Source organism: Mytilus californianus, unplaced genomic scaffold (genome assembly GCF_021869535.1).
Source record: "Mytilus californianus isolate M0D057914Y unplaced genomic scaffold, xbMytCali1.0.p SCAF_1, whole genome shotgun sequence".
NCBI lineage: Eukaryota > Metazoa > Mollusca > Bivalvia > Mytilida > Mytilidae > Mytilus > Mytilus californianus.
In genome coordinates, this window is record NW_026262581.1 from 68,472,006 (window position 1) to 68,484,014 (window position 12,009).

Sequence of the window (12,009 nt, forward strand, 5' to 3'; positions counted from 1 at the left end):
TTTCATTGCCTTTTTGCAATATAAAGCTTACTGTTTGTGTCATACATGTGCATATGTATGTAATCAGAATCTTCCATAGATTTCATATCCAGTATATTAAATGGTAAAATATAATTTCTTTTTGGTGTATCCATGGCAACAGTCTGCATTTTTTTGTTATAAAATATAGCAAAAAGGGGGGAAAAGATGTCACATATTTCCCAAAAATTTGACCAAAGTAGAATTTCAATCACTTCAAGTAATACCTTTTCTGAAACTGTTTACATATATCTTTCAATAAATCTAATGAAAATCATATGTCTTTCATCTCATTTTTTTGTAAAATTGCGTCAAAAACTTCGTGTAGAAAAAAAGTGTTTGTAAACATTACATTAATTTCTGGACCGATGACCGGTCTAGCTATGAAAATACGTAGAGTCAAACAGAAAATAGCCCATAAAACATGTAAAAAATAATCTTGATGTTCTTATAAACCACCTTTGAAGACTAAATTAGTACTCAGCTGTCTAAAAATGAATTTTATTACACAATAACTTTCATATTTGAAAAATCCACCGAGGCCAAAATGCGAAACCAAACTCCTAATTGTGTATTGCTACCTTAATAGTAAATATTTTTTTCAAATTCTGCCTTTTAACTAATTTTCTGTGTTCTGTTAGCTAAAACGAGTAAAATGGCCTTTTATTTTGGAAAATTGGTTGAGTAATGAATATTTTATGAAGGTTAGCAGTTGACACTGAAACGCGACAAAAACTGATTTAAAGAAAGGTGCCAAGCCAAAGTGTAAAATCTTGTTTCTACCTCAATTTTTGGCAAAATCTTAGAAACTATACCTCTTTTGTCAGTTTTTGAAAAGTTGAAAATCTTTATAAGACCTCTGATGATGCAAAATTGTACAAAATTTAACAATTTCAAGCATAAAAATGTTAATCTTTATGTTTAATGTATACCAAAGACTTGATTAAAAAACTTGGTAATGGGGAATCAATTTCTTACAGCTGAATCAACTATACATTTAATATATGTCAAAATGTAACATGAAATTTTGATAAAAATAATAATTTGATATATTCGCAAGAAAAAATACAAAACAATCAATACTTAGGCTACTACATACTGCGCAATCCTTCAGAAGCAAGGGTTAAGCAAATAGAGTACAATTATAAGCCTTGTGTCAAAATGTTTAATTTTGGTTGCTAAGGACTGTAAACAATAAAATTGACATGTATTTTCATTCTTAAACACTTAATCCCTTCAGAAGTTGATTTAGAATCTAAATATCAATAGATTTGTGGTATGAAAGGTCTTAAATTATACAATTCTGAGCTTGGTAAGTATGCCATAAGGTAGCAATAAACAGTTAGGAAAAAATATTAAAATTTTCCCTCATAAATTTTACCATCCCCTTTTCATTGCCTTCTTGCAATATAAAGCTTACTGTTTGTGTCATACATGTGCATATGTATGTAATCAGAATCTTCCATAGATTTCATATCCAGTATATTAAATGGTAAAATATAATTTCTTTTTGGTGTATCCATGGCAACAGTCTGCATTTTTTTGTTATAAAATATAGCAAAAAGGGGGAAAAAGATGTCACATATTCCCCAAAATTTGACCAAAAGTAGAATTTCAATCACTTCAAGTAATACCTTTTCTGAAACTGTTTACATATATCTTTCAATAAATCCAATGAAAATCATATGTCTTTCATCTCATTTTTTTGTAAAATTGCGTCAAAAACTTCGTGTAGAAAAAAAGTGTTTGTAAACATTACATTAATTTCTGGACCGATGACCGGTCTAGCTATGAAAATACGGAGAGTCAAACAGAAAATAGCCCATAAAACATGTAAAAAATAATCTTGATGTTCTTATAAACCACCTTTGAAGACTAAATTAGTACTCAGCTGTCTAAAAATGAATTTTATTACACAATAACTTTCATATTTGAAAAATCCACCGAGGCCAAAATGCGAAACCAAACTCCTAACTGTGTATTGCTACCTTAATAGTAAATATTTTTTTCAAATTCTGCCTTTTAACTAATTTTCTGTGTTCTGTTAGCTAAAACGAGTAAAATGGCCTTTTATTTTGGAAAATTGGTTGAGTAATGAATATTTTATGAAGGTTAGCAGTTGACACTGAAACGCGACAAAAACTGATTTAAAGAAAGGTGCCAAGCCAAAGTGTAAAATCTTGTTTCTACCTCAATTTTCGGCAAAATCTTAGAAACTATACCTCTTTTGTCAGTTTTTGAAAGTTGAAAATCTTTATAAGACCTCTGATGATGCAAAATTGTACAAAATTTAACAATTTCAAGCATAAAAATGTTAATCTTTATGTTTAATGTATACCAAAGACTTGATTAAAAAACTTGGTAATGGGGAATCAATTTCTTACAGCTGAATCAACTATACATTTAATATATGTCAAAATGTAACATGAAATTTTGATAAAAATAATAATTTGATATATTCGCAAGAAAAAATACAAAACAATCAATACTTAGGCTACTACATACTGCGCAATCCTTCAGAAGCAAGGGTTAAGCAAATAGAGTACAATTATAAGCCTTGTGTCAAAATGTTTAATTTTGGTTGCTAAGGACTGTAAACAATAAAATTGACATGTATTTTCATTCTTAAACACTTAATCCCTTCAGAAGTTGATTTAGAATCTAAATATCAATAGATTTGTGTTATGAAAGGTCTTAAATTATACAATTCTGAGCTTGGTAAGTATGCCATAAGGTAGCAATAAACAGTTAGGAAAAAATATTAAAATTTTCCCTCATAAATTTTACCATCCCCTTTTCATTGCCTTCTTGCAATATAAAGCTTACTGTTTGTGTCATACATGTGCATATGTATGTAATCAGAATCTTCCATAGATTTCATATCCAGTATATTAAATGGTAAAATATAATTTCTTTTTGGTGTATCCATGGCAACAGTCTGCATTTTTTTGTTATAAAATATAGCAAAAAGGGGGGAAAAGATGTCACATATTTCCCCAAAATTTGACCAAAAGTAGAATTTCAATCACTTCAAGTAATACCTTTTCTGAAACTGTTTACATATATCTTTCAATAAATCCAATGAAAATCATATGTCTTTCATCTCATTTTTTTGTAAAATTGCGTCAAAAACTTCGTGTAGAAAAAAAGTGTTTGTAAACATTACATTAATTTCTGGACCGATGACCGGTCTAGCTATGAAAATACGGAGAGTCAAACAGAAAATAGCCCATAAAACATGTAAAAAATAATCTTGATGTTCTTATAAACCACCTTTGAAGACTAAATTAGTACTCAGCTGTCTAAAAATGAATTTTATTACACAATAACTTTCATATTTGAAAAATCCACCGAGGCCAAAATGCGAAACCAAACTCCTAACTGTGTATTGCTACCTTAATAGTAAATATTTTTTTCAAATTCTGCCTTTTAACTAATTTTCTGTGTTCTGTTAGCTAAAACGAGTAAAATGGCCTTTTATTTTGGAAAATTGGTTGAGTAATGAATATTTTATGAAGGTTAGCAGTTGACACTGAAACGCGACAAAAACTGATTTAAAGAAAGGTGCCAAGCCAAAGTGTAAAATCTTGTTTCTACCTCAATTTTCGGCAAAATCTTAGAAACTATACCTCTTTTGTCAGTTTTTGAAAGTTGAAAATCTTTATAAGACCTCTGATGATGCAAAATTGTACAAAATTTAACAATTTCAAGCATAAAAATGTTAATCTTTATGTTTAATGTATACCAAAGACTTGATTAAAAAACTTGGTAATGGGGAATCAATTTCTTACAGCTGAATCAACTATACATTTAATATATGTCAAAATGTAACATGAAATTTTGATAAAAATAATAATTTGATATATTCGCAAGAAAAAATACAAAACAATCAATACTTAGGCAATTACATACTGCGCAATCCTTCAGAAGCAAGGGTTAAGCAAATAGAGTACAATTATAAGCCTTGTGTCAAAATGTTTAATTTTGGTTGCTAAGGACTGTAAACAATAAAATTGACATGTATTTTCATTCTTAAACACTTAATCCCTTCAGAAGTTGATTTAGAATCTAAATATCAATAGATTTGTGGTATGAAAGGTCTTAAATTATACAATTCTGAGCTTGGTAAGTATGCCATAAGGTAGCAATAAACAGTTAGGAAAAAATATTAAAATTTTCCCTCATAAATTTTACCATCCCCTTTTCATTGCCTTCTTGCAATATAAAGCTTACTGTTTGTGTCATACATGTGCATATGTATGTAATCAGAATCTTCCATAGATTTCATATCCAGTATATTAAATGGTAAAATATAATTTCTTTTTGGTGTATCCATGGCAACAGTCTGCATTTTTTTGTTATAAAATATAGCAAAAAGGGGGGAAAAGATGTCACATATTTCCCCAAAATTTGACCAAAAGTAGAATTTCAATCACTTCAAGTAATACCTTTTCTGAAACTGTTTACATATATCTTTCAATAAATCCAATGAAAATCATATGTCTTTCATCTCATTTTTTTGTAAAATTGCGTCAAAAACTTCGTGTAGAAAAAAAGTGTTTGTAAACATTACATTAATTTCTGGACCGATGACCGGTCTAGCTATGAAAATACGGAGAGTCAAACAGAAAATAGCCCATAAAACATGTAAAAAATAATCTTGATGTTCTTATAAACCACCTTTGAAGACTAAATTAGTACTCAGCTGTCTAAAAATGAATTTTATTACACAATAACTTTCATATTTGAAAAATCCACCGAGGCCAAAATGCGAAACCAAACTCCTAACTGTGTATTGCTACCTTTTAATAGTAAATATTTTTTTCAAATTCTGCCTTTTAACTAATTTTCTGTGTTCTGTTAGCTAAAACGAGTAAAATGGCCTTTTATTTTGGAAAATTGGTTGAGTAATGAATATTTTATGAAGGTTAGCAGTTGACACTGAAACGCGACAAAAACTGATTTAAAGAAAGGTGCCAAGCCAAAGTGTAAAATCTTGTTTCTACCTCAATTTTCGGCAAAATCTTAGAAACTATACCTCTTTTGTCAGTTTTTGAAAGTTGAAAATCTTTATAAGACCTCTGATGATGCAAAATTGTACAAAATTTAACAATTTCAAGCATAAAAATGTTAATCTTTATGTTTAATGTATACCAAAGACTTGATTAAAAAACTTGGTAATGGGGAATCAATTTCTTACAGCTGAATCAACTATACATTTAATATATGTCAAAATGTAACATGAAATTTTGATAAAAATAATAATTTGATATATTCGCAAGAAAAAATACAAAACAATCAATACTTAGGCTACTACATACTGCGCAATCCTTCAGAAGCAAGGGTTAAGCAAATAGAGTACAATTATAAGCCTTGTGTCAAAATGTTTAATTTTGGTTGCTAAGGACTGTAAACAATAAAATTGACATGTATTTTCATTCTTAAACACTTAATCCCTTCAGAAGTTGATTTAGAATCTAAATATCAATAGATTTGTGGTATGAAAGGTCTTAAATTATACAATTCTGAGCTTGGTAAGTATGCCATAAGGTAGCAATAAACAGTTAGGAAAAAATATTAAAATTTTCCCTCATAAATTTTACCATCCCCTTTTCATTGCCTTCTTGCAATATAAAGCTTACTGTTTGTGTCATACATGTGCATATGTATGTAATCAGAATCTTCCATAGATTTCATATCCAGTATATTAAATGGTAAAATATAATTTCTTTTTGGTGTATCCATGGCAACAGTCTGCATTTTTTTGTTATAAAATATAGCAAAAAGGGGGGAAAAGATGTCACATATTTCCCCAAAATTTGACCAAAAGTAGAATTTCAATCACTTCAAGTAATACCTTTTCTGAAACTGTTTACATATATCTTTCAATAAATCCAATGAAAATCATATGTCTTTCATCTCATTTTTTTGTAAAATTGCGTCAAAAACTTCGTGTAGAAAAAAAGTGTTTGTAAACATTACATTAATTTCTGGACCGATGACCGGTCTAGCTATGAAAATACGGAGAGTCAAACAGAAAATAGCCCATAAAACATGTAAAAAATAATCTTGATGTTCTTATAAACCACCTTTGAAGACTAAATTAGTACTCAGCTGTCTAAAAATGAATTTTATTACACAATAACTTTCATATTTGAAAAATCCACCGAGGCCAAAATGCGAAACCAAACTCCTAACTGTGTATTGCTACCTTTTAATAGTAAATATTTTTTTCAAATTCTGCCTTTTAACTAATTTTCTGTGTTCTGTTAGCTAAAACGAGTAAAATGGCCTTTTATTTTGGAAAATTGGTTGAGTAATGAATATTTTATGAAGGTTAGCAGTTGACACTGAAACGCGACAAAAACTGATTTAAAGAAAGGTGCCAAGCCAAAGTGTAAAATCTTGTTTCTACCTCAATTTTCGGCAAAATCTTAGAAACTATACCTCTTTTGTCAGTTTTTGAAAGTTGAAAATCTTTATAAGACCTCTGATGATGCAAAATTGTACAAAATTTAACAATTTCAAGCATAAAAATGTTAATCTTTATGTTTAATGTATACCAAAGACTTGATTAAAAAACTTGGTAATGGGGAATCAATTTCTTACAGCTGAATCAACTATACATTTAATATATGTCAAAATGTAACATGAAATTTTGATAAAAATAATAATTTGATATATTCGCAAGAAAAAATACAAAACAATCAATACTTAGGCTACTACATACTGCGCAATCCTTCAGAAGCAAGGGTTAAGCAAATAGAGTACAATTATAAGCCTTGTGTCAAAATGTTTAATTTTGGTTGCTAAGGACTGTAAACAATAAAATTGACATGTATTTTCATTCTTAAACACTTAATCCCTTCAGAAGTTGATTTAGAATCTAAATATCAATAGATTTGTGGTATGAAAGGTCTTAAATTATACAATTCTGAGCTTGGTAAGTATGCCATAAGGTAGCAATAAACAGTTAGGAAAAAATATTAAAATTTTCCCTCATAAATTTTACCATCCCCTTTTCATTGCCTTCTTGCAATATAAAGCTTACTGTTTGTGTCATACATGTGCATATGTATGTAATCAGAATCTTCCATAGATTTCATATCCAGTATATTAAATGGTAAAATATAATTTCTTTTTGGTGTATCCATGGCAACAGTCTGCATTTTTTTGTTATAAAATATAGCAAAAAGGGGGGAAAAGATGTCACATATTTCCCCAAAATTTGACCAAAAGTAGAATTTCAATCACTTCAAGTAATACCTTTTCTGAAACTGTTTACATATATCTTTCAATAAATCCAATGAAAATCATATGTCTTTCATCTCATTTTTTTGTAAAATTGCGTCAAAAACTTCGTGTAGAAAAAAAGTGTTTGTAAACATTACATTAATTTCTGGACCGATGACCGGTCTAGCTATGAAAATACGGAGAGTCAAACAGAAAATAGCCCATAAAACATGTAAAAAATAATCTTGATGTTCTTATAAACCACCTTTGAAGACTAAATTAGTACTCAGCTGTCTAAAAATGAATTTTATTACACAATAACTTTCATATTTGAAAAATCCACCGAGGCCAAAATGCGAAACCAAACTCCTAACTGTGTATTGCTACCTTTTAATAGTAAATATTTTTTTCAAATTCTGCCTTTTAACTAATTTTCTGTGTTTTGTTAGCTAAAACGAGTAAAATGGCCTTTTATTTTGGAAAATTGGTTGAGTAATGAATATTTTATGAAGGTTAGCAGTTGACACTGAAACGCGACAAAAACTGATTTAAAGAAAGGTGCCAAGCCAAAGTGTAAAATCTTGTTTCTACCTCAATTTTCGGCAAAATCTTAGAAACTATACCTCTTTTGTCAGTTTTTGAAAGTTGAAAATCTTTATAAGACCTCTGATGATGCAAAATTGTACAAAATTTAACAATTTCAAGCATAAAAATGTTAATCTTTATGTTTAATGTATACCAAAGACTTGATTAAAAAACTTGGTAATGGGGAATCAATTTCTTACAGCTGAATCAACTATACATTTAATATATGTCAAAATGTAACATGAAATTTTGATAAAAATAATAATTTGATATATTCGCAAGAAAAAATACAAAACAATCAATACTTAGGCTACTACATACTGCGCAATCCTTCAGAAGCAAGGGTTAAGCAAATAGAGTACAATTATAAGACTTGTGTCAAAATGTTTAATTTTGGTTGCTAAGGACTGTAAACAATAAAATTGACATGTATTTTCATTCTTAAACACTTAATCCCTTCAGAAGTTGATTTAGAATCTAAATATCAATAGATTTGTGGTATGAAAGGTCTTAAATTATACAATTCTGAGCTTGGTAAGTATGCCATAAGGTAGCAATAAACAGTTAGGAAAAAATATTAAAATTTTCCCTCATAAATTTTACCATCCCCTTTTCATTGCCTTCTTGCAATATAAAGCTTACTGTTTGTGTCATACATGTGCATATGTATGTAATCAGAATCTTCCATAGATTTCATATCCAGTATATTAAATGGTAAAATATAATTTCTTTTTGGTGTATCCATGGCAACAGTCTGCATTTTTTTGTTATAAAATATAGCAAAAAGGGGGGAAAAGATGTCACATATTTCCCCAAAATTTGACCAAAAGTAGAATTTCAATCACTTCAAGTAATACCTTTTCTGAAACTGTTTACATATATCTTTCAATAAATCCAATGAAAATCATATGTCTTTCATCTCATTTTTTTGTAAAATTGCGTCAAGATCTTCGTGTAGAAAAAAAGTGTTTGTAAACATTACATTAATTTCTGGACCGATGACCGGTCTAGCTATGAAAATACGGAGAGTCAAACAGAAAATAGCCCATAAAACATGTAAAAAATAATCTTGATGTTCTTATAAACCACCTTTGAAGACTAAATTAGTACTCAGCTGTCTAAAAATGAATTTTATTACACAATAACTTTCATATTTGAAAAATCCACCGAGGCCAAAATGCGAAACCAAACTCCTAACTGTGTATTGCTACCTTAATAGTAAATATTTTTTTCAAATTCTGCCTTTTAACTAATTTTCTGTGTTCTGTTAGCTAAAACGAGTAAAATGGCCTTTTATTTTGGAAAATTGGTTGAGTAATGAATATTTTATGAAGGTTAGCAGTTGACACTGAAACGCGACAAAAACTGATTTAAAGAAAGGTGCCAAGCCAAAGTGTAAAATCTTGTTTCTACCTCAATTTTCGGCAAAATCTTAGAAACTATACCTCTTTTGTCAGTTTTTGAAAGTTGAAAATCTTTATAAGACCTCTGATGATGCAAAATTGTACAAAATTTAACAATTTCAAGCATAAAAATGTTAATCTTTATGTTTAATGTATACCAAAGACTTGATTAAAAAACTTGGTAATGGGGAATCAATTTCTTACAGCTGAATCAACTATACATTTAATATATGTCAAAATGTAACATGAAATTTTGATAAAAATAATAATTTGATATATTCGCAAGAAAAAATACAAAACAATCAATACTAAGGCTACTACATACTGCGCAATCCTTCAGAAGCAAGGGTTAAGCAAATAGAGTACAATTATAAGCCTTGTGTCAAAATGTTTAATTTTGGTTGCTAAGGACTGTAAACAATAAAATTGACATGTATTTTCATTCTTAAACACTTAATCCCTTCAGAAGTTGATTTAGAATCTAAATATCAATAGATTTGTGGTATGAAAGGTCTTAAATTATACAATTCTGAGCTTGGTAAGTATGCCATAAGGTAGCAATAAACAGTTAGGAAAAAATATTAAAATTTTCCCTCATAAATTTTACCATCCCCTTTTCATTGCCTTCTTGCAATATAAAGCTTACTGTTTGTGTCATACATGTGCATATGTATGTAATCAGAATCTTCCATAGATTTCATATCCAGTATATTAAATGGTAAAATATAATTTCTTTTTGGTGTATCCATGGCAACAGTCTGCATTTTTTTGTTATAAAATATAGCAAAAAGGGGGGAAAAGATGTCACATATTTCCCCAAAATTTGACCAAAAGTAGAATTTCAATCACTTCAAGTAATACCTTTTCTGAAACTGTTTACATATATCTTTCAATAAATCCAATGAAAATCATATGTCTTTCATCTCATTTTTTTGTAAAATTGCGTCAAAAACTTCGTGTAGAAAAAAAGTGTTTGTAAACATTACATTAATTTCTGGACCGATGACCGGTCTAGCTATGAAAATACGGAGAGTCAAACAGAAAATAGCCCATAAAACATGTAAAAAATAATCTTGATGTTCTTATAAACCACCTTTGAAGACTAAATTAGTACTCAGCTGTCTAAAAATGAATTTTATTACACAATAACTTTCATATTTGAAAAATCCACCGAGGCCAAAATGCGAAACCAAACTCCTAACTGTGTATTGCTACCTTTTGATAGTAAATATTTTTTTCAAATTCTGCCTTTTAACTAATTTTCTGTGTTCTGTTAGCTAAAACGAGTAAAATGGCCTTTTATTTTGGAAAATTGGTTGAGTAATGAATATTTTATGAAGGTTAGCAGTTGACACTGAAACGCGACAAAAACTGATTTAAAGAAAGGTGCAAAGCCAAAGTGTAAAATCTTGTTTCTACCTCAATTTTCGGCAAAATCTTAGAAACTATACCTCTTTTGTCAGTTTTTGAAAGTTGAAAATCTTTATAAGACCTCTGATGATGCAAAATTGTACAAAATTTAACAATTTCAAGCATAAAAATGTTAATCTTTATGTTTAATGTATACCAAAGACTTGATTAAAAAACTTGGTAATGGGGAATCAATTTCTTACAGCTGAATCAACTATACATTTAATATATGTCAAAATGTAACATGAAATTTTGATAAAAATAATAATTTGATATATTCGCAAGAAAAAATACAAAACAATCAATACTTAGGCTACTACATACTGCGCAATCCTTCAGAAGCAAGGGTTAAGCAAATAGAGTACAATTATAAGACTTGTGTCAAAATGTTTAATTTTGGTTGCTAAGGACTGTAAACAATAAAATTGACATGTATTTTCATTCTTAAACACTTAATCCCTTCAGAAGTTGATTTAGAATCTAAATATCAATAGATTTGTGGTATGAAAGGTCTTAAATTATACAATTCTGAGCTTGGTAAGTATGCCATAAGGTAGCAATAAACAGTTAGGAAAAAATATTAAAATTTTCCCTCATAAATTTTACCATCCCCTTTTCATTGCCTTCTTGCAATATAAAGCTTACTGTTTGTGTCATACATGTGCATATGTATGTAATCAGAATCTTCCATAGATTTCATATCCAGTATATTAAATGGTAAAATATAATTTCTTTTTGGTGTATCCATGGCAACAGTCTGCATTTTTTTGTTATAAAATATAGCAAAAAGGGGGGAAAAGATGTCACATATTTCCCCAAAATTTGACCAAAAGTAGAATTTCAATCACTTCAAGTAATACCTTTTCTGAAACTGTTTACATATATCTTTCAATAAATCCAATGAAAATCATATGTCTTTCATCTCATTTTTTTGTAAAATTGCGTCAAAAACTTCGTGTAGAAAAAAAGTGTTTGTAAACATTACATTAATTTCTGGACCGATGACCGGTCTAGCTATGAAAATACGGAGAGTCAAACAGAAAATAGCCCATAAAACATGTAAAAAATAATCTTGATGTTCTTATAAACCACCTTTGAAGACTAAATTAGTACTCAGCTGTCTAAAAATGAATTTTATTACACAATAACTTTCATATTTGAAAAATCCACCGAGGCCAAAATGCGAAACCAAACTCCTAACTGTGTATTGCTACCTTATTTAAAGAGCACACTAGTAGAGAATCAGCAACTTTTCCTTGGAGTTCAGTATTTTTGTTGTTTTACTTTCCACTATTATTTCAACGTCCAAACAGAAGAAAGAAGCACATGATAAAACATGCAATATGTTAAACACCACTCC

At 29.1% G+C, this 12,009-nt stretch overlaps 1 protein-coding gene across 2 annotated transcripts in view; it reads right to left on the reverse strand.

Annotated features, from left to right (window-relative positions):
* Nucleotides 1-12,009, reverse strand: part of LOC127706915 (protein SSUH2 homolog) — a 373,615-nt gene that overhangs the window by 54,087 nt on the left and 307,519 nt on the right. The gene's annotated exons all lie outside the window — the stretch shown is intronic.